The sequence below is a fragment of the Narcine bancroftii genome, chromosome 5 (assembly GCF_036971445.1).
Source record: "Narcine bancroftii isolate sNarBan1 chromosome 5, sNarBan1.hap1, whole genome shotgun sequence".
Classification (NCBI taxonomy): domain Eukaryota; kingdom Metazoa; phylum Chordata; class Chondrichthyes; order Torpediniformes; family Narcinidae; genus Narcine; species Narcine bancroftii.
The window spans coordinates 44,499,385-44,524,115 of NC_091473.1; the positions used below are offsets into that span (position 1 = coordinate 44,499,385).

At 40.6% G+C, this 24,731-nt stretch overlaps 1 long non-coding RNA gene across 1 annotated transcript; it reads right to left on the minus strand.

Annotated features, from left to right (window-relative positions):
• Positions 1-6,565: 6,565 nt before the first annotated feature.
• LOC138762668 (uncharacterized) lies at positions 6,566-23,292 on the minus strand. The gene is made up of 3 exons (XR_011357036.1): positions 23,064-23,292; positions 13,732-13,881; positions 6,566-6,834 (listed from the first exon to the last, which is right to left on the minus strand). It is a non-coding gene; the product is annotated as an uncharacterized lncRNA (long non-coding RNA).
• Positions 23,293-24,731: the final 1,439 nt, after the last annotated feature.

Here is a 24,731-nt window from a genome sequence, read left to right on the forward strand (position 1 = left end):
GGAGGCACCAACTCTCAGGACAAGAAAATTCCAGAGGGTTGTTAATTTGGTCCGCGACATCACAAGCACCAGACTTCACTCCATCGAGGACATCTACATGAGGCGGTGTCTTAAGAAAGCAGCCTCTATCTTCAAAGTCACCACCCAGGCCACGTCATCTTCATTCTGCTGCCATCGGGGAAAAAGGTACAGGAGCCTAAAGACAAGTACTCAGCGGCACAAGGACAGCCTCTTCCCCGCTGCCATCAGATTCCTGAATAATCAATGAACCAAAGACATTGTCGTACTTTTTTTAACTTTGTTGTTGTAAGGTGGTGTAGATGAATGTTTGTACTTTAATGTTGCCACAAAACATAAAACATGACAATAAATTCTGATTCTGATTACCTATATACTTGGTGCAATTAAAATTATCCGTTAACCTACCAACAGGCATGACTTTGGGAGGAAACTTGAGCTCGCAGGCAAAACATGTGGTCACAGGAAATACGTGCAAAATCCTCACAGACAGCATGGGTCATGATTGAACCCAGATTACTTGAACTGTGTGGCAGAAATTGTGTTGGCTCTGCAATGGTGCAATTAAAAGGTTTATGCTTTTAAGTAACTACTGTCCAGCTCTCGTTTATTCCTTGTGATTAATCGACAGTGCCCTTTGAGTTCAGTTTTACCCATTCAGACAAAAGGTTGCCTTGAAGAGAAGGCTATCAGTCTCAACTTGCCTCTGGAATTCAGGCCTTTGGACTAAGATTCAAAGAAAAGAGGGCATGCTGAGCAAGTTCATTCATAGTGGATGCTTTGTCCTGACACCTTCCTTCATTTTGCTGATGACTATAGACTGGTTTGAAAGTACTATTTAGAAGGATGAGTTAAGATCAAAACTATAACAGACTATGAGTCAAAGACCATGATGATTCCTTTCCAAACAGACTGAACACCTTCCCTGCATGGTTTGATGAAAAGAACAGGCTGACACTAAAGAAAGCTCCATGTCATCATAATGAACAGACCCCTTGTATAGCTGCAGCTAAGGTGAGGGGAACCCTATCCAAGGTGAACTCACACAGGCAGTGGGGCCAGACAATACACCTGGTTCGTTACTGAACGACTGCACAAACAAACTGATCAATAGATAGTGCGATGATCTGAGGTGAGATTCTTCTCATTGAAGTGAGGTAGTTATTTTTGATATTGGGAGCGGCTGAGAAATTATTTGGAATAAAGTAATGATGGAGGGAGAGTGAAACAAAATGGTTAAATAAGGTCAAATCGGGCAGTCAAAGCTGGCTAAAGAGTGAAAGGAGGAGAGAAATAGATTTCAGATTTATTGTCGGAGTACATACATGACATCATATACAAACCTGAGATTCTTTTTTCCTACGGCAAAGTAGAATTACCACTTATTGGTAGTACAAATAAACTGTACTCAACATACACATAAAGAAATGTGAATGAACAGACTGTGTAATAGAGAGAAAACAATCAATCAAGTGCAAAATTGAGATCCAAAAATGAGTCCCTGATTGCGTTTGTCGTTGAGAAGTCTGATGGTGGAAGGGTAGCAGCTGTTCCTGAACCTGGTGGTGTGAGTCTTGTGACACCTTTACCTCTTTCCTGATGGTAGCAACAAGAACAATGTGTGTGCTGCGTGGTGTGGACCCTTGATGATTGCTGCTGCTCTCAAATGGTAGTGTTCCCTGGAGATATTCTTGATAGTGGGGAGGGTTTTGCCTGTGATGTCCTGGGCTGTATCCACTACCTTTGGCAGAGCTTTACCCTTGGGGTATTGGCATCCCCATACCAACTGGCCCTGAAATCAAAAGGCCTTCCAGACTCACGCTGGCAGGAAATCCTCCATTCCTTGCGGTTGCTACTATATTCCACAACCAATGTTACTCTTTATGAGCTCCTATTCAATTTTGAAAGAAGGTTGGCATCAGGAACTGCACTTCCAATCTGACTCACCACTTCTGGTTCAGCCCTTCTCAAGAAGCACGTGAGGAGAAGCAAGACCAACCCCCTGGTGGAAAGGGTGAAACTGCTCCACACCAATCCCATGTATGCCTATGTGGAGTACCCAGATGTCAGGGAGTATACGATCTCCATCAAGGGCCTGGCACCTGCCAGAACAGAGGGTCCATTGCCTCAAGTGCCCTGTTAGCCATGGAGCTCCTTCTCGTTACCCCCAGTCAGGGCCTCGTGGGATCCGGTTTAGGAGGAAAGTGCATCCCCCTCCATCTTTGAGCCAGAGACCCAGCCTGTCTCTCCTCCCTCACAAGGGGACCAGGAGACCCAAGGACTACAAGGCCCCCTGGTGCTAAGATGCTCCACCAGGATCTCCAGATCCCCGGACCACTTAAATTTGTAAATAACTGTATATTTTTCAACTTTTTTCTGAACCCATGTTCTCTTCATTCACAGACCCTAAATTCTACAGGAAGGGGTGAATGCAATAAACTAGGATTCATTGGTAGGGTGTTGTGCTGATGGCCGGCTCCACCTCCATCTCCCTGGTTTCCCGTGTAAACCCAGAACCCTTCCTAAGACTACTGTTATACCCTACTCTCAGTTATAAGCTAATAAAAGTGTTTGTTCTCCCTCAAGTTGTAAGAGCTTTTATTCGTGCTGCACTATAAAATTCCCCAATAAATATAATTCCAGGTTACCAGGAAAATTAACTCCAGTAATCTTTGCTAAGATTTCTGTCACTTCTTGTCAGGAAGAATTGACCACACTGAATGAAGAAATGTTCCTTCCTCTATTTCCCATTGAAAACATCTGTCTGATATTTTTGGTTTTGATTTGTGCAATCTTTGTGGAGTCAAATATAATTGATGCAAAAAATTATATTGCACCAAACTATGCTTTGCATTGATAATCAAAGTTACCCCATCTTTACACCATTCAGCCCAAGATTGTTCTGATATGTTCAATGCCAGATCTGCTTCCCATCTTTCTCTCGATCTATGTATTCCAAACTTCTTCCTGTCCATTTGCAGGGGATAATATATTTGAGTAATAAATTTAGGTATGTTATCCATCCATAATGTATGCTCCATTTGATTCATTCCTGGAAGAGTCATATCATTTCCCCAAGTTTCTCTTACAAAAGCCCTTAGTTGTAAATAACAAAGAAAAGTGCCATTTGTAAAACCACAAATTTGTTTCATTTGTTCAAATGACATTAAAACACCATTAGCAATGTAGCACATCTCTTTCTGTGACCATATATTTAAAATCCTATTTCCATTATGATAGGTAACATCGGACTATTACATAGTGGAGATCTTACAGACATTCCAGTTTTCCTTCCTATATTGTCAGTAATATCTTGCCAGACCTTTATCAAATGAATCAACATAGGGTTTCTTTCTCTTAATTAATTTCCAATTCCATCTATAGATGAAATCTTTAGGCAATGTTTCAACCATTTCATGCAGTGCCATTTTGGTCAATCAGTTTTGAAGAAAGATGCCAAAAATCTCAATTGTAAGCCAGATAATTTTTTTTTAAATCTGGGAGCCTCAATCCCCCTAATTTATGATCCCATGTCAATTTTTCTAATGCTATTCTAGGTACTTTATTATTCCATAAAAATGGTCTTACCAAATCATTTATTATTTTTAAAAACTTGTTTGGTAAATATATTGGTATTGATTGGAACAAATATTGAATCTTTGGCATAATCTTCATTTTAATACAATTAACTTTCCCTATTAATGTTAGGGGCAGGTCCTTCCATTCTGTAAGTCTTGCAACTTATACAAGTTATTATCGAGCATAATTCCCAAGTATTTAATCCTTTCACATTTCCATTTAAGCATACCATTCACTTTAAAACAGTCATAGTCATGGTTTGTTAATGGTAAAATTTCACTTTTATCCATATTTATCTTATATCCTGATATTCTTCCATACTTTGTTAAAATTCCCTGCAGTTTTTCCATTGACCTTTTGGGTTCAGACATATATAACAGTATATCATTGCCAAACAAACTAATTCTGTGTTGGACTCACCCGGCCTTGAACCCTTTAATTTCAAGATCACCCCTAATCATTTCTGCTCGAGGTTCTATTGCCATAACAAATAATGCCAGAGAGAGGGGGCAGCCTTTGCCTATTCAGTCGACTCAACATGAACATTCCTGATGTTTGACTATTGGTTATTTTTGTTTATGGCCTTTGATATAATGCCATAATCCAGATAATAAATCCTCATCCTATACCAAACTTTTTCAATGTTTTAAACAAAAAAGGCCATCAAATGCTTTTTCTGTGTCTAGTGATACTACAATATTGAGCTAAATATTATTATGTTAAATAATCGTGTCAGGTTATTTGGCGCTTGTCTACCCTTAACAAATCCCACTTGATCTGTATGTATTAATTTAGGTAAATACTATCCCAACCTGTTCACCAGTGCTTTTGCTATTATTTTGTAGTCTGCATTTAAAAGAGATATCGGTCGGTAAGAAGAAGTTTTCAGAGAGTCTATTCTTTATTGGCAGTACAGTAATTATTGCCATTGAGAAGGAATCAAGTAGGGTCTGGGTTTCTACTGCTCACTCTATTACATCCATGAATAAAGTCATTAGCAAATTTTCAAATTCATTATAAAACTCAGCCAGGAATCCATCCTCACCCGGAGCTTTGCTATCCAGAAGAGTTCCTAATGGTCTTTCTATTTCCTCCCTAGTAAAATGTAAACGTAATTCTGTCTGTCCTCATCATTCAACTTTGGGAGTTCCACACCATCCAGGAATTTCTCTATTTCAGCCTCGTCTCTCGGCGAGTCAGATTTGTATAATTTTTTATAATATTGTTTAAATATTTCATTTATCTCTTTCTGATTATATTGTTTTCCTTCTGTATAGGATTTGTAGCTCTTCACTTGCTATGCCAGTACTTTATGTGCCCTTTCTCCTAATTTGTAGTATTTCTGTTTTGTGTTTCATATTGTCTTCTCTACTCTATGTTTGTAAAGTATTGTATTAAATTTTCTTATTTTCCATTATTCTATATTTAGCCTGTTCCCCATTCTCTGATATTTTTTTAAATTCCCCTATTTTTCTCCAGCTTATTTATTTCTACATTAAATTCTCTTTTGATCTTTTTATAAATGAAATTTGTCCTCTTAAGTATGCCTTTAATGTATCTCATATTAAAGAACTATTATCTGTTGATCCCAAATTTGTTTCACAAAAACATTAAATCTGCCATCTTATAAATTGTCTAAAATCCTCCCCTTTTAGCAACATTGTAATCAATCGCCGCCTCTATTTGTTTTCTCTGTTTCTCTGATATTTGTATTATTAAAGTTAGCGGTAAATGATCCAAATGTAACCTGGGTAAGTATTTTGTTTTTACTACTCTGTCCTTCAAACTCAACAATAATAAAAACAATCTATTCTAGTATGTGAATCATATTTTTTTGAATAAAATGAGGAATCTCTTTCCTTAGGATTGGACTGCCTCCACACATCCATCAAATTTAAGTTTTTCATATATGAAAGAAGTTAACTTAGCCGCCTTAGCTCTTGTTACTGTTTTTGCTGAGTTATTGAGAATTGGATCCAAACAAAAATTAAAGTCTCCACCTATCAATATATTTTGCCTTCCCTCTGCTGCTTTTAGAAACACATCCCTCATAAAGGCCTCACCGTCATAATTTGGAGTGTAGATATTCATCAACATCCAAGATTCTGAATAAAGTTTGCCGTTTATCATTACATATCTATCTGCTTGGTCCACGGAAATATTTTCTACAGTAATCGGGACATTTTTATTAATTAGAATTGCCACTCCAGCTGCTTTTGATTTAAATGATGAAGAAAAGACCTGCCCCCACCCCACTATAACCGCTTCACTTTGTCGTGTTCTGCTTTAATAAGATGTGTTTCTTGGAGATTGTACGAACGATAACTATTCCAACTTTCTTTGAAGTGATTAAGTATTCCATTCCATGAGGCACTGAAGTGATATTTTTAAAGTTTTTGCTGTCCATTCTCATGCCTAAAGCTGCCCTATCATGGCTTGACTGCTGCAATATTTCAACTGATGAATTTGGACAATACCAAAGTTCAGAAACTCTCAGAGACACAGTTTCGGCAAGTTACTGGTTTTCTAATGCGTCCATTCTGGCCTCGCACACTGATGGTAAAGGCATTGAAGTGAATTTTGGTGCATCTGCTCCTGGTACTTATGTATATGACAATAAACTCTCATTTATTCACTGTCCCACAATTACATCTGACATTTATTTTACTCGCTGTGAAGTTGTCCTGAACAAGTCTTAGTCTAGGTATATTCCCAATCCATTTCACTTCACATACATGACCCCTCCAGAACATTTATGCACTACCCAAAATAATGCATTAAAAGCACAAGGAAAACCTTCTATCCACAGTCGATATTTTTTAGTATGTTAATGCTTCAAAAAAATAATATTGCCAGTAATGAAACTCCTGCTTAGATGACTTCTGAATGATTGCATTAACTTCAAATTAGGAGACAGGAGACAGTGAAGTGACAGTTCTGAGATAAAGCATTTAATTATTGATGTAGTTAACAGTTTGATAGATTTAGGTGAATCAAAAATAGTCCATGTCTGAAGCCACTTTAGTGATCCTACCAAAGCTTTTCCACAACCATTGAAGCAGGTTTAAAAGGAAATCAACAGGAAACATGGCAGCCTGTTCCTGGGCAGGCATTTGGTTAATGACTCTTTCAGGGGTGCTTGTTGAAATACAAGGCTCAGATAATTTCCATATTCCTTGAAACAGAATCCTGATATCTTTTGCTTTATCTGAAAGGGCAATCGGTTTAACATCTCTTCTGAAAGCAGAAATTAAATGTAGTTTTATGTTATTTAACAAGTACCAAAGAGCCTGGACTTATTGATTTCAATATATTTACAGTATAACTCCGATTATCCAAAATGGTCGGGATCTGGCCTACGTTGGATAAACTTTTCGGAGAACTGGTCATTTTTTAAAAGCAGCCCAGTAGCAACAGCAAATCACTTGTAACAGTGTTTAAAATACAGAAAAAAAAACACAAGGGAAGGCTTTTTAAGCATTAAAATAATGTTTCATTCTTACCAAAAAAAAAGCTGGTCGCCGCCAATCACCGACACCTCCCTACCAATGCCCTGCTCCTGCTGGGAGCCCAAGATTCCTGCTCCTGCCGGCAGCCTGAGGTCCCCGCTGCCGTCAGTAGCCCAATGTCCTCGATCAGTTTGGCTCCAAAAAAATTTTGGATAAAGGAAGATTTCTGATTTGTTTCAGATATACCCGTTTATCTGAATTTTTTTCAAAAATTCAGATAAATGAGGATTTTGGAGAATCAAATTTCAGATAATCAGAGATAATTGGATTTTATTCCATTCCTATTCATAAATAGATCAATCCATTATCCCACAATGAATATATAGGCATAAAATTGCACATTTCTGTCTTAATTTAAGAGGATTAGAATATGAGATGTTAAGGCTTTATAAGGAACTGGTGAGACCTCACTGAGTATTATGAGCAGTTTTAGGCTCCTCATTTAAGAAAGGATGTGCTGACATTGGAAAGGGCTCAGTGGAGGTTCACAAGGATGATTCTAGAAATGAAAGGGTTATCAATTGAGGAGCATATGGCAGCTCTTGGCCTGTATTCATTTGAATTTAAGAGAATGAGGGGGTATCTCATTGAAACATTTTGAACATTGAAGGGCATAGACAGAGAAGATCGAGAAAGGTAGTTTCCCATGATGGGAGAATCGAAGACAAGAGGGCACAACTTTAGGATTGAACAGAGATGCGGAGGAATTTCTTTAGCCAGAAGGTGGTAAAAGAGGAGGAGTCACGTGATGGAGTAGTGGCCGGTCGGCGAACTCCAGCCCTCTCTGGAAAAGTTTTAAAAAAACACAGAAAACACAAAGGCACAAACATAAAAATTAAAATAAAGTGAAAGTAAAGGTGGGAAGAAAATGGCAGTGAAGAAAGAAAAGTCGAAAGCAACGGGAAGAAGAGAAGAAGAAAGGACGTCGGAAGAAGAAGGTGAAGGCCTTACCTGTCCAAGGAGGCCCGCTGCAGAGAGAGAAGCCCGCTCCCTAAGGTCAGTTGAAGTCCCGAGCTCGGGACTACAAAAATGGCTCGCGGAGCCAAGCAAAAGTGCGCAACCGTGCATGACAAAAAAAACACTGACGGGAGGGGGGACCAGCTGAGGAGTCGATCTCCACAGCTGAGAATGACAGCTACAACACAACAACAGGAAGAGAACATAGAAAACAACGAGAACAAGAAAGAAGAGAGTAAAAAGAAAACAAGGAAACAACAGATGACCAACCCAGAGGAAGAAGAAGAAGAAGAACATAGAGAAATGGAAGAAGAAGGGAAAGGCAAGACAATGGATATATATATTTTTAAAGAATATATGGAGTGAGTAAAAGAATGGCAATCACAAGAATTTAGTGAAATAAAAAGAAGAATTAAAAGTACAGAAGAAAAAATGAATAGATTAGAGATGGTCATGTCAGATATAGGAAAAAGAGTGGACAAGGTGGAAGAACGAGAAACAGCCGTAGAAATAGAAGTAGAGGACTTAAAAAAGAAATTAGAAGAATCTAATAAAAAAGTTAAAGAGGCTAGATTCCAAGTTAACTCAAGATTATTCTACAAAACTTCTGGTGACTATAAATAAAGCTGGAAATGGACAGGGAGGTAGAAAATTGGAAACTGAACAACCGTTGGAATTGGAGGTACAAGTTCCAACTACATCTGAATCTTGAAGGAACTATGTACTTTATTATGGAGTTGTCTGGTTGGGGAGAAGATGACATCCTAGTTATCAATGAAGTCATCAGCCACTGTTGGTATTAACTGCACCAGGGTACTCCTTTTGCAGATTTTTTTAGGGGGGTTATTTTAGAGGGGGAAGGTTTTTTTGGAGGGTTAAAGTAGGGGAGGCGGGGTTATTTTTATATATATTTAGTAGTGGTTTGGGCCTTAGTTGTATTCATACCTTTATTTTGTATTTGAGTTAATTCTTTTGCAATGTCTAACTTAAATTTTGCAACTTTTAATGTTAAGTGTTTGAATAACCCAATAAAAAGGAAACGAGAATTAGCTTATATTAAGAAAATAAAAGTGGATATTACTTTTCTGCAAAAAACACATTTGATGGAAAAAGAACATTTAAAATTGAAAAGGGACTGAGTGGGTCAAGTTATTTCATCTTTTAATTCTTGTTATTTTAATTCACAAAAATTGTCTTTTACATTGGATTCAGTATTGGAAAAGAAGGGTAGGGTATTGATGGTAAATTGTAAGATTTTTTTTTAAATGTTTATACTCCTAATGTAGATGATGAAAAAATTATTACTGAAGCCTTTTTGGGATTAAATCAGGCAAATAATAATATATTGGTGGGTGGAGATTTTAACTGTTACTTAGAACCTTTATTGGATAAATCTCCAAAGTCGGTAAGAAAATTAAAGATGGTGGATCATTTGATGGAAGTCATGAAGGATTTAAATTTGGTTGATATTTGGAGGAGGAGGAATCCAAAGGAAAAAGATTTTTCATTTTATTCAGCTAGGCATGAGTCTATTTCAAGAATTGATTTTTTTTAGTGTCGGCTCAATTACAAGGGAAAATAGTTAATGCTGATTATGAAAGTCGAACATTGTCAGATCATTCACTTTTATTAATTTCATGTGTTAGTTCTGATGTGGTTTGAACTAGTTATAGATGAAAGTTTAATATTGCATTATTAAAACAGCTGGAATTTATTACCTTTATTAGAGAGCAAATTACTATGTTTTTACAGTTAAATGAAAATTTGGTGCAAAGTAAATTTGTATTTTAGGATGCTTTGAAAGCATACTTAAGAGGTCAAATCATTAGTTACACTGGTAAAATTAAGAAAAAATATTCAAAGTTAGTAATATGCTTGAGGAAGTGATTAAAAATTTGGAGAAGGATTTGCAGAAGAATGTTTCTGAAGATAAAAAGATACAGTTATCTAATTTGAAAATGCACTATAATACTTTGCGAATGTACCAGTATGAGAAATTAATTCAAAGATCTAAGCAGCGGTATTATGAATTGGGTGAAAGAGCGCATAAGGTTTTAGCTTGGCTGTTAAAAACGGAACAAGTTTCTAGGACAATAAATGCTGTTAAAAAATGTACGACAGTTACTTATAAAACTCATGAAATTAATGATGAATTTTGTTCTTTTTATCAGGATTTATAGAAGTCTGAAGTGGTACACGATGTTGATAGAGTAGAATCTTTTTTGGCAGGGTGATATCTCCCATTCTTGAATGATTTCGAATCTCAAGAGCTAGATTCTTCTTTTACAGATATGGAAATTAAGGAAGTGTTACAAATGATGCCAATTGGGAAATCTCCAGGATTCACGTTGGAATTTTATAAGGAATTTTATGTTGTTACTTCCAGTATTTTGTCAAGTATTAGAACAAGCAGTGGAAATGTCCTCTCTTCCAGAATCTTTTTCTAGAGCATTGACTATAGTTGTTCCAAAAAAAAGATAGTGATCCATTAAAAGTAGTTTTGTATAGACCAATTTCTTTGTTAAATGTAGATTATAAAATTATAGCTAGTGTTGGCAAAAAGGAGAGTGAAATATTTACCAAAATTAATTCATGTAGATCAATCAGGATTTATTTCAAATCATTATTCAGCTGATAATGTTGTTAAATTAATATTGTTAATAAATGCTCCAAGAGAACAATGTGATTTGTTTAATGGGTTTATTGTATTGTATATGTTGAATGTTTAGTGGGTAAGGAGGGGGTGGGAAGGATGGAGGGAAGGGAGGGGGGAAAAAGGGAGAAAATGACCCTGTGTATATTCAAGAGGGAAATGTTTATGTGTATTTTGCTTAATATGGTTCAAAGTGTGAAAAATTAAAAAAAAACTTTAAAAAAAGAGAACAATGTGATTTACCTTTGGTAATGGCTTTGGATGCAGAAAAAGCATTTGATTGTGTTGAATGGCATTTTTTATTTAAAGTTTTAGAACATTTTAAATTTGGTCCAGTTTTTATTGGATGAGTAAAAGCTCTATATAATAATTCTTCAACTAGGGTAGTGACAAAATGAGTAATTTCATCATCATTTACTTTATCAAGATCAATGAGACAGGGTTGTCCATTGTCTCCAGGTTTGTTTGCTTTAGTGATTATACCCTTGTTAAGTTAAAGCAGATTTGAAGAAGTGGAAAGATATACCATTAACACTAATAGCAAGGGTGAATTGTATTAAGATGAATGTTTTTCCATAAATACAATATCTTTTTCAGTCTATTCTTTTTTTTTTCACCAAAATCTTTTTTTAAGGAATTAAATTCGGCTGTTCATTTATTTTTGTGGAAGAGTAAATTATCTAGAGTTTCATTGCAAAGATTGACTTGGAAATATGCATTAGGAGGCCTTCAGTTACCTAATTTTGAAAATTATTATGAGGCAACTCAATTGAAATGTATTAATCGAATGTTAGATAGGGGAAAAAATCCTATATGGGTCAGGGTAGAATTAAGTCAACTTTTAGAAAGTGATGTTAATTCTTTTATATTTTGGTGGAGACCAAGTTTTTTAAAGTCTTTTGGTGTTCCAGTACTTTGGCATTTAACTGATATTTGGTATAAAAGAGATTGTTTAATTGGATCTAAGGGTAAAATTACTGGTCGGACTCCTATATATCGAAATAGGATTATCCCATTTTCAATGCACAGTTATTATTTAAAGGAATGGGATTCAAAAGGTATTAAAAGGGTAGAGGATTTTTTTGAGAAAGGAATTTTTCTTTTATTCAACTGCAAGAAAATATTTATATTTCAATATTTGCTTATTATCAAATACGAGCTTTTTTTAAAAGAAAATTTAGGAAAAGAAATTAAACTTCCCAATTTGTCTAGCTTCGAAAAATTAATTACAGAATCTTTGAAAAAAAGGATTTATATCAGAAATATACTAGACAAAGGAGTCTGGAAAAACAACCAACTGAAAAACCTCACAAAGATTAGCGTATACAGAGCCGTTGTCATACGCACACTCCTGTTCGGCTCCGAATCATGGGTCCTCTACCGGCATCACCTACGGCTTCTAGAACGCTTCTAACAGCGTTATCTCCGCTCCATCCTCAACATTCATTGGAGCGACTTCATCTCCAACATCGAAGTACTCGAGATGGCAGAGGCCGACAGCATCGAATCCATGCTGCTGAAGATCCAACTGCGCTGGGTAGGTCACGTCTCCAGAATGGAGGACCATCGCTTTCCCAAGATCGTGCTATATGGTGAGCTCTCCACTGGCCACCGAGACAGAGGTGCACCAAAGAAGAGTTACAAGGATTGCCTAAAGAAATCTCTTGTTGCCTGCCACATTGACCACCGCCAGTGAGCTGATATCGCCTCAAACCGTGCATCTTGGCGCCTCACAATTCAGCGGGCAGCAACCTCCTTTGAAGAAGACCGCAGAGCCCACCTCACTGACAAAAGACAAAGGAGGAAAAACCCAACACCCAACCCCAACCAACCAATTTTCCCTTGCAACCGGTGCAACCGTGTCTGCCTGTCCCGCATCGGACTTGTCAGCCACAAACGAGCCTGCAGCTGACGTGGACATTACCCCTCCATAAATCTTCGTCCGCGAAGCCAAGCCAAAGAGAGATAGTTTATTACAAAAGAAAATGAAAAAACTTGGGTGTTTTTAGAATAAAAAGTAAATGGGAAAAAGATTTACAACTTACTATATTGGTTAAAGATATGTGAGAAAGCGGTAACTAAGTTGATTAATTTAAGATATAATTTAGTTAATTATAATTTTGTACATCAATTATATTTGACACTGGAGAAGTTGAAAAGATATGGTTTTAGGGATTCAGATCTATGTTTCTGGTGTGGAGTACAAAAAGGGATTTTTTTTACATTAGGTTTGGTTATGTGAAAAGGTGCAAAATTTTTTGTTAAAAGTTAGACAATTTTTAGAATGTCTGTATAATATTCAATTATTGGTTTGTATTTGTTTGTATTATCTTTTTTAAATATTATAATGTTTTTAAAAAAAAGGCAGAGTCTGAGTTTAACCATTTGGGAAGTTCATATGCTTTCTTTAAGCCTCCTGAATTTATGTCTACAGACATGTCAATCAAAATTGGTTCAGAGGGATCAAAGTTATGGGGAGATGCCAGGGGAGTGGGGATGAGTGGGTGAATGGATCAACTCATGATGCAATGGTGGAGTAGACTCAAGGGGCCAAATGGCCTACTTCTGCTCCTACATCTTATGGTCTACAATGGAACCTACTAAAGATCAAAGCAATGAAATAAGCAAATTGACTCCTCCTAGGTTGGAAGCGAAAAACTATATACATTTCTATAAACTTTCAGACATGTGAACCATTTTTTTTTATTCCATTCAGTCTTTAAGTTAATATGAACTGCAGTGCTTTTGGTCAATCAATAGTATCCTCCATAGGTCTCTTTTACAATCTTGCAAAACATTTTAAGAACATTCACCACTCACTGGCAACACTTGCTCATTTCCTCTTAACCAATCATCCACAACTACCTACCTTTTGCTCAGTTCCCAGTGCTGGGAGCCACAATATTTTGTCTCAGAAGTATGGATAGTAGATAACTGAAAAAATCTGTGGTATACTGGAGCTGGAAAAATTCAAAACCTTTGAAGAGTTCTGCTGCCATGCAATTTTTTTCTTACCTGTATATTTGACCTCTGATTTCACTAGTTTCACTGGGTGAGCTTGTGTGACGAGATGAGGCCAGCTTAGCATCGTTGTGTGTGTGCCAAACAAGTGCTTATTGACATGACTTTCTGCTTGTCTCCATGGATACAAATCCCATTTGTAATCTATTTGAACACATGAAAGATTTTATGATGCAATGGCAATCATCAGAACATTGGAATCAGTTTGGAGGTAAAGAGAATATTGAGAGTAATGATTCAAGCAATGTGTTTATAACAAAGAAGTTACCTTTTTGCCTTTGAGTCAGTGCAATTGGGATCTACCTGCAATGATGGGATATTCCTAAAGGAAGGATTGACCAGTACTCACAGGGCTATAGAGGAATAAGAGGTGACTTCATCGAAACCCGCAAAATCCTGGGAAAGATTGACAGGGGAGATACTATTTAGAGAACCTCAGACCAAGGATATGGTTTCAGGACAAGGTGCTGTTGGCCTTTTAGGACTGAGATGAGAGAACTTTCTAGATATCAGGGTTGTGGATGTTAGGTCATTGATAAATGGGAATCAGTAGATATTCTAGATATTGACAGAAAACGTCAAACATTATTGTGGAAAATGAAAGATCATTGTACATGAACATATCAGCATGGGTGGCTCAGTGAGTGCGATGTTATTATAGAGCCGATGACTTTGGTTTGAATCTGGCGCTGCCTGTAATGAGTTTGTTTGTTCTCCCTGTGTCTGCATGGGCTTCCTCCTGGTGCTCCAATTTTCTCCCAACTTTCAAAAACAAAATGTATGGTGGTTGTAGGTTATTGGGATACTTGGGGGGCAGAGGGTTGTGGGCAAGAAGGGCCTGCTACCATAAAATTTAAAAATGATTGGTTTTTAAACAGGAAACTGAGAATAATCATGAATGGGTCTTTCTCTTGATGGTAAGATGAAATAGCATGGTGGGCCACATGGATGGGTGCAGGGTGTGGTATTTTAGCAACATACACGGATGATTTGGTTGAGTCATTTGATTGGATATGGTTGCTACATTTGCTGGTGATACAGAGACATCGAACTGCACAGCATAGACACAAGCCACTTGGCTCGCCATGCCCATCTACTCATCCTGCTTACTCGTATCAGGTCCATAACCTTATCCCTCTGCTGATTCAAGTGCCCAGCTAAAAGTCTCTTAAATGCTGTGGTCAAATCCACAATCTCCTCTGGCAGCAAGTTCTGGTTGTCAACTCTTCTTTATGTAAAAATTATTTCCCCCCCCCCCTGCAGATTCCCTTGAAAACTCCTTCCTCATCCCTTAAACCTATATCTTCTTTCATTTGACCCAACTACGATGAGAAAATATTTCTGACTACCCTATATATGCCTCTTATAATATAACCATATAACAGTTTATGGCATGGAAACAGGCCATCTCAGCCCTTCAAGTCCACGCCAGTTTACTCAAACAACTCCACTAGATCCCCCCACATATTCTCCACCAATAACCCTCCAACCCCCTCTTATCCATGTATATATCCAGCCTCCTCTTAAATGAAAGAATTAACTCTGCCTCAACTATTTCCTTCGGAAGATTATTCTATTTAGCTACCACTCTCTGAGTGAAGAAGCATTCTCTAATGTTTCTCCTAAAATTTTGCCCCCTTACCCTCAATTTGTATCCTCTTGTTTCAACCTTCCCTGCTCTCAGGGGGAAGAGTCTACTTGCATCTAGTCTATCTATTCCCTTCATAATTTTAAACACCTCTATCAAATCCCCTCCCAACCATTTACATTCCAATGAATAAAGCCCTAATCTCCTCAATCCTTCTCTGTACTCTAGGTATTTTAAGCCAGGCAACATCCTTGTAAATCTTCTCTGCACCCTCTCCACTTTATCTATATCCTTCCTATAATTTGGAGACCAGAACTGAATGGAATACTCCAAACCTGGCCTCACCAATGCCTTAAACCACACATGTCAAACTCTGGCCCGCGGGCCAATATATTTGGCCCACAAGATCATATTAAATATATATTAGAGTTGGCCCGCTGGCCGCCGCGCCAGTATAGCGCATGCACACTGAAGGTGAAAATGAAGACACCGGAGGTGTGGAGGGATCTCAGAGTCCCGAATCCCGGGGATCAGAGCGCCACACTCAGCCCGCCGGCTCCCGGACACACAGACGCGGCTGGAGTTGGGGACCATCCTCGCTGGGTCTGCGCTTCAGCGGCGACGCCGGACCGAACGTCTCGTTGGCGATGCCTTCCCCCTCGCACCGTGCGTGGTGGACCCTGCCTCCCGCTCCTTTTGTTGGAGACGAGCCCGGCGCCATGAGATCGCAGTTTAATCCCTCTCCAACCATGGGAGGGGGGTGGGAGCAACGCGCTCTTCTCAGCCAATTCTTCCACCGCCCCGGACGCCGGCGTTTCAACGGGGGGTTCGGGTGCCTTCGTCAGGCGACCGACCTGTTGGTCCAAGACAAGGGGAGTGCGTACAAACTCCACACAGACAGCACCTGAACTCGGGTGAACGTGGAGCTGCGACCCCACATTCCACATCAGGACTGGGAGCAGTGAGATGGAAGCTTATTTTGTTCCTGTGATTTAAGCCTTTCTTGGGGTGGGGTGGGGGTCCTTCTCTGACCACTTGCCTAACAATTAACCTAATCAGATGTGGAGTTACCACAATACAACAGTTCTCAACCTTTTTCTTTCCACTCGTGTCCCTGTGCCATTGGTGCTCTGTGATTAGTAAGGGATTGCTTAAGGTGGTCTGTGGGTGGGAAGAAAAAGTTTGAAGACCACTGCTTTAATCATCCCTCATTGACTCGTCATGTGCACAGTTTCAGATGCTAAAGGAAATGGCCCAATGACAATGACAATGAAAGAGTTTATCCCAAACTATTATTAAACATTTATTTTAATAAGAAAAAGTTTAACATTACATATGTTGAAAGAAGAGAAAACATGCAGATGTTGTTGAAAATTTTCAATAAATATTTAGTTCGGCCCTCGACTTAGTCCAAGTTTTTAATTTTGGCCCTCCGTGAATTTGAGTTTGACACCCCTGCCTTAAACAGTCGCAGCATCATTTCCCAGCTCCTATACTCTATGCCACACATGTCAAACTCTGGACCACGGGCCCGCGATATAATTATATTTGGCCCACAAGATCATTTCAAAAATGTATTAGAGGTGGCCCGCCCTGCAGCGAGAGCCGATGCTGTTTTTTGGTAATGTCACCCCCACCATCCTCCCCCTTCATTGCACATCCTTCCCCATTGTAACACGAGAAATTGTAACACGAGAAGTCTGTCGATGTCATCAGCCGGCAAGTCAGTTGGAAGGCTCCCCGCACAACTAGTCACTTCTCCCACCTGTCGAGCGGTGCGGCGGATGGGCGAGCGCCTATGATTTCCTGTCGGCGCGATGGACATGGCAGGCTGCGCACGGCCCCCGGGCAGCGCGAGCCCCGCGCGACTGGCACCGGACGGCCCTTCCATAGCGCGAGCGCACTTCTCCCGGTCGCCACGGCCTTCAGCGTTCGCACCCGCGCGGACCCCAGGGACGGCTGGTTCGGCCCTGCACGTGAAGAGAGAGATGGTGGCTGTCCGTAAAGGCTGATTGGCAGTGCGCTGGGCCTGAGTGGGTGGGTAAGCAGGGGCGGGCAGAGGGTTTAGGTGAGGAGTAATGGGCAGGGGAAGTTATGGTGGTGCGAGGGGCAGTTAGAGGGAGGGATGAGTAGAAGGAGGGGTGGATAGGGAAGAGGTAAAAGGGGAGGGGCAGGGCGAGTAGGGGAGGGGTGATTAGTGGGTGAGAGATGGGTAGAGGGAGGAACAGGTTGAGGGGAGAGGCAGTAGAGGGGCGTGTTAGAATGGGGTGGATAGAGGCAGAGCGAGTGGAGTGAGGGGTGAGTCTTTGGCTTGGCTTCGCGGACGAAGATTTATGGAGGGGGTAAAAAGTCCACGTCAGCTTCAGGCTCGTTTGTGGCTGACAAGTCCGATGCGGGACAGGCAGACACGATTGCAGCGGTTGCAAGGGAAAATTGGTTGGTTGGGGTTGAGTGTTGGGTTTTTCCTCCTTTGCCTTTTGTCAGTGAGGTGGGCTCTGCGGTCTTCTTCAAAGGAGGTTGCTGCCCGCCAAACTGTGAGGCGCCAAGATGCACGGTTTGAGGCGTTATCAGCCCACTGGCGGTGGTCAATGTGGCAGGCACCAAGAGATTTCTTTAGGCAGTCCTTGTACCTTTTCTTTGGTGCACCTCTGTCACAGTGGCCAGTGGAGAGCTCGCCATATAACACGATCTTGGGAAGGCGATGGTCCTCCATTCTGGAGACGTGACCCATCCAGCGCAGCTGGATCTTCAGCAGCGTGGACTCGATGCTGTCGACCTCTGCCATCTCGAGTACTTCGACGTTAGGGGTGTAAGCGCTCCAATGGATGTTGAGGATGGAGCGGAGACAACGCTGGTGGAAGCGTTCTAGGAGCCGTAGGTGGTGCCGGTAGAGGACCCATGATTCGGAGCCGAACAGGAGTGTGGGTATGACAACGGCTCTGTATACGCTTATCTTTGTGAGGTTTTTCAGTTGGTTGTTTTTCCAGACTCTTTTGTGTAGTCTTCCAAAGGCGCTATTTGCCTTGGCGAGTCTGTTGTCTATCTCATTGTCAATCCTTGCATCTGATGAAATGGTGCAGCCGAGATAGGTAAACTGGTTGACCGTTTTGAGTTTTGTGTGCCCGATGGAGATGTGGGGGAGCTGGTAGTCATGGTGGGGAGCTGGCTGATGGAGGACCTCAGTTTTCTTCAGGCTGACTTCCAGGCCAAACATTTTGGCAGTTTCCGCAAAGCAGGACGTCAAGCGCTGAAGAGCTGGCTCTGAATGGGCAACTAAAGCGGCATCATCTGCAAAGAGTAGTTCACGGACAAGTTTCTCTTGTGTCTTGGTGTGAGCTTGCAGGCGCCTCAGATTGAAGAGACTGCCATCCGTGCGGTACCGGATGTAAACAGCGTCTTCATTGTTGGGGTCTTTCATGGCTTGGTTCAGCATCATGCTGAAGAAGATTGAAAAGAGGGTTGGTGCGAGAACACAGCCTTGCTTCACGCCATTGTTAATGGAGAAGGGTTCAGAGAGCTCATTGCTGTATCTGACCCGACCTTGTTGGTTTTCGTGCAGTTGGATAATCATGTTGAGGAACTTTGGGGGACATCCGATGCGCTCTAGTATTTGCCAAAGCCCTTTCCTGCTCACGGTGTCGAAGGCTTTGGTGAGGTCAACAAAGGTGATGTAGAGTCCTTTGTTTTGTCCAAACAAAGGACAAAACAAAGGAGGGGTGAGTAGAGGTTGGGTAAAGGACTGGTCAGGTAGAGGGATGGTGGGTCGAGGGTGAATAGAGGCCTAGAGCCTGAGGAGTGAGCAGGAAATGCTGAGTCCTGATGCAGGCCAAAATGGACACAGCCTGTGAATGCTGACTACATCTCCACAGGGACCAAATATGTTTCCCTCAGGTCAAGCAAAGGGTGAACTTGAGCTACCTACTCCTGACCTGTAACATTATCCTAAAGTTATATCCTAAAGTTTAACATTACATATGTTGAAAGAAGAGAAAACATGGAGATGTTGTTGAAAATTTTCAATAAATATTTAGTTCGGCCCTTGACTTAGTCCAAGTTTTTAATTTTGGACCTCCGTGAATTTGAGTTTGACACCCCTGCTCTATGCTATGATTTATGAAGGCTAACATACTGTAATGGAGGATTTAGACCAGATTATGCAAGAAGGGATGCAGTTGCATCAGAAGACATTACGACATTACCTAAATTTACACTTTGGGGCCCAGGGATGCGTATGAATCAGTAGACATTATCTAATTTCCACCGTGAGGCCCAGAGATGCAGTTGTCTTTTGTTGGTCGCAGACTGTCAGGAGACCTTGAAGATAATTAAATCATTTGTTCAAAGAGATAAGATCTGAAGTAAACAACTTTTGGGTAATATAAGCCATGGTCCCACTGCTGAAGTTGGAGACTCCAAGAGGTGGCAACATCTCTCAGCAAGAAGAACTTCAAGAGTCCAGCTAACGTCCCAGTCGAGGGAGGTAGAGAAGCTGCTACCGGCGTCCCGACAACCTATACAAGTGTGCAGTCGTTGCCTCGCTTCGGCAGTTGGGACCAGTCCAGGCGTTGATAAGTATAATTGGGAAGGGCTTACATATTGTAGTGTGAATTCAGCTTTAGATTTAGTAATAAAGCCTTATATAAACTGAACTGCTCTCGGTGTGTGTGTCTATTTTCTTTCGGTAGCTCACCACTGTGACCAACCAATCTAAAACGAACAAAATACAAATGCCTTCTTAACCACTTGTCAACATGGGAATCCACCTTCAAGAAATGCTGCACCATAACTCCAAGATCTCTTTGTTCTTGTGCATTCCCCAATGTCCTTCCCTTTACTACATATGTCCTATTTTGATTACTTTTACTGAAATAAAGCACCTCACACTTCTCTACATTAAATTCCATCTGCCATCTTTCAGCCCAACCCTAGACAAACCAAATCCCTTTGTAATCCCTGAAAACCTTCCTCACTATCCACCACTCCCCTTATTTTGGTATCGTCTGCGTATTTACTTACCAAGTTAACTACCCCATCATCCAAATCGTTAATATAAATTATAAACAACAGGGGACCTAGCACCATTCCTTGATGCACACCGCTCGTCACAGGCTTCCATCCTGACAGATAGTTGTCCACCATGACCCTCTGCTGTCTAACCTCCAGCCACCTCTGAACCCATCTTACTCTTTCCCTATTAATCCCTAGTGACTGAACCTTCCTTATTAAGTTTTCATGTGAAACCTTATCAAAAGCTTTGCTAAAATCCAGATGGCCACTATTTATTACCTGCTGCTGTTCCACCTCCAGATTGTGTGAAAAAGCCTTTTTTCTTTGCCTAAAGACTCTGTTCATTTTATCCTCCCTGTCATGAACCCTTGTCCCCAACCTTACTAGTTTAAAGCCCTAGCAAACGCCCCTGCCAGGAGACTGGTACCTCTGGGATTTAGATGTAACCCATCCTTACAGTATAGGTCCTATCTCCCCGAGAAATGGTCCAAGAACTTAAAACCCTGTCTTTTACTCCACCCCTTCAGCCACACATTCAATCTCCACCTGACTCAATTTTTTCCGTCACTATCTTGTGGCACAGGAAGTAATCAGAGATTACACTCTTAGTGGTCCTTCTTCTGAGCTCCCTGCCTAATTCCTTATATTCATTTTGCAGGACCACTTCTTCCATCCTACCAATGTCATTGGTTCTGACATGAACCACAACCTCAGGCTCTTTTCCTTCCCCCTTTAGGATGTTCTGGACTTGTGTAACCACATCCCGGATCCTGGCACCAGGAAGGCAAACCACCATCCAGTTTTCTTTATCTCGTCCACAAAATTCTCTGTATATTGCCCTATTTTTCTTCCTTTCTGGGCTACAGAGACTGACCCTATACCTCTGCCTACCTTAGCCTGACTATCCCCTTCCTCAGTACTCAAGGAGGAGTACCTATTTCTGAGAATTTCAGGCTCAGATGTTCTCTGGAGCCCAACCTTTCTCTTTCTTCCTCCTAACAGTAACCCACTGCCCCTCCTCCTGTGGGCCAGGTGTGACCACCTGACTATAACTCCTATCTATGACAGCCTTGCTCTCCCTGATCAAAGCGAGGTCATCGAGCTGGAGCTCAAGGTCCCTGACTCGGTCCCTTAGACATTGCAGCTCAGTACACTTAGTTCACACATGGACATCCAGGAGGTTAGAAGACTCCATGACTTCCCACATGTGACAAAGGGAGCAGAAAACTGCTCTCACACTCATCCTTCCTCCTTCTCTTTGTACCTTACCATTGTAAATATTAAAAGATATATATGAAACTAAATGTGACCATCTTACCTCAATTTAGATATGCTCGTCCTCAGCTTGCTGAAGCCTCACGAGGCAAAGCCTCAAAACCCCACTCCTTCACCAGGCCGCTCACTCACTGGGCCGCTCCTCGCTGGCCATTCCCTGTGCCTCCCCTTCTATTTGTTGGCCCACTAACCAATTGACCTATTAACCATTTAATTAATTAAATAAACCTGGCCCAGTAAATGCCCTTAGAATATTATCGCTTACCTGCTCTCCTCTGCCTTCCTCTGCTCCCTTGAGCGTTTTGATCAGGCCCCGGTCAGCGTCTTTTTTATAGGCCTTACCTTCCCGACAGCCTCTCCTCCTTGCTCCTCTAACGGTCACCTCCGACTCCCTCCCTTCCCGATTCAATCAACAGATCCCTAGGTAATGTTAGATATCTGTCAGGTCACCCCCTCAGCCTCCTTCAGTCCAGGGCAAACAAGCCCATCCTCTCTAATCGCTCCCCATAAGTAAGGTCCTCCAATCCCAGCAGCATCCTGGTGTATCTCTTCTGCTCTCTCTCCAGTGCAGCCATGTCCTTCCAAAAGCACGGTGACCATAAATACACACAATACTCCAAATCCAGCTTAAGCAGAGTTTTGTGAAATTGCTAGATAACCTCCCAACTTTTATATTCTATGCCCCAATTTATGAGGGCAAGCAGGATGGCTAGGATCCTCAGACACAAAAGAGACAGCAGAAACTAGAACCTGAACAAGAAACAAGAGCTGGAGGAACTCAGTGGGTTGAGCAGCATCTGTGGGAGAGAAAGAATTGTTGTTGGTTTGAGTTAGAACCCTTCAGCAAGGATAGCTTCAATAGTAAGTTGTCAAGAGGAAATATGGAGCTACGGATGGACATAGGTAGGTTAAGTTTAGGAATGAATGGAGTGCAGTTCAGGTGGGGTCGGGACGAAAAGATCAACTGAAGTTAACAGGATGTAGGTTTGCAAGGTTGTCCAAGGTGGTCTGGGATTTATGGTAAAATATAAATAAGCATCATGGTATAATCTTGCTTCTGATTCTGACTGGAACATCTTTAAGCCAGAACTCATTTGAAAAATAAACAAATACAATTTCTGAACATTTTTTTCTTTCATTTTGGCTTGAACAACTTGTGTGTGTTCCTGTCTGTTAGCCCTCAGGCCAATGTCAATCACATCAAAAGCTTCCCGCAGCCTAGATCTACTGCTGCTCATCCTGCCAAATCCATAATTTAGGATGTCAGATGGATGCAGATCCCTATTGCTACTCATCACTAACAATTCCTACCAGATCCATGGCAAAGTCACAGCCCAAACCACCAGAAATATTATTAAAAGGGCAAATCTTGGAGTGATTCTTGCAACTTTGCCATGAAGAGTATGAACAGAAGCTCACAGGAAATCACCACTTATTAGCATGAAAATGATCATACCTGACAATTCAGACTAATATTCAGTCAGAATCCAGTAAATAAAAATGTAGGCACCGCCATGCAATTTCCACAGAAATCTCAGTAGTAATTGTGTTTGCCTTTTATCTTTTTCCCTCATTCCATCAAAGGCAGGTTCTCAGTCTTGCACCATTATATCACAAAACATATCCCTTCCTGCTCCTTTTCAGCCTTATCGGGTTGGCTTTTTTATATTTTGGTGGACCATGATGGTGATCTGAGGAAGGAGCAAGAATGTGCTTTAATACAAAGTGTTCACTAAAGTAGAACTGACAAGCATCCTACATGGAACCATAGAATATTACAGCAAAGAAAACAGGCCTATCAGTCCTTCTAGTTTATTGTAAACTCTTATTCGGCCTAGTCCCACTTGCCTGCAACCATTCCATATCCCTCTCATTCATGTACCTGTCCAAGATTTTCATAAATGTTAAAATTGAGGCCGCATTCACCACTTCAACTGGTGGCTCATTCCATACTCCCATCAGTCTCTGTGTAAAGAAATTCTCCCAATGTTCCCTCTAAACTTCTCTCCTTTCACCCTTAACCCATGCCCTCTGGTTTGTGGAAAAAGCCTACTTGCATTTCCTCTATCTATACCCATTATAATTTTGAATACCTCTATCAAATTCCCCACATTCTTTTATGCTCCAGGGAATAAAGTCCTAACCTGTTTAACCTTTCCCTGTAACTCAGTTCCTCAAGTCCCAGCAATATTCTAGAAAATCTTCTCTGCACATTTTTAATTTTATTGTTATATTTCCTGTAGTTAAGTGACCAAAACTGTGCACAATACTCTAAATTTGGCTTCGCCAATGCCTTACACAACTATACCATAACATCCCAACTCCTACACTCAAAATGTTGATTTATGAAGCAAATGTGCCAAAAGCTCCCTTTACAACCCTACCTACCTGTGATGTAAGTTGCAGGAAATTATGTATAATAAAAGTCCTAAAATCCAGACTGCTTGGGGATTGGGACGGTCTGGATGTTGGGATTCTCAGACAGTAATTTTAAAATTCAAATGTAAGGACAAATAAAGAGGAGATAAACAGGTAAATGTTGATAGTTGATTCATTAGAAATACAGCATGCTTCATTTATCAACGTGAGCAGTTTTAAAGGAAAATAGTCAAAATGACAAAAATGTAAACAATTTTTTTCACTGCAAAAAAAATGCAATGCTTGAAATTATGTTTTAAAATGAACATTGTAAAAGAAAAATACAGTGTACAAATGAATTTCTTTGTGTTGGTTGTTGCTGCTTTGCATCTGTGGTGTTAAACATGCGAGTACACATGCACACAAAAGCCTGCTAAATATAAAAAGTTTGAGAGTCTAGATTCTCAGGTGGTCCAGATTTCTGGCATCCAGATTTTGGGAATCTACTGTATCTATTTCCAGATACAGTTCTACCGCACTCCTCAGTGACCTACCATTTACTTTGTACATCCTACCTTAGTTTGTCCTTCCGAAGTGCCACACCTCATACTTGACTGAATTAAATTCCATCTGCCATTTTGCAGCCCATTTTTCCAGCTGGTCCAGATCCCTCTGCAAGCTTTGAATGCCTTTCTCTCTGTCAACTACACCTCCAATCTTTGTGTCATGTTATGGAATATATGGTGGCGTGGGGTTAAATAGATTT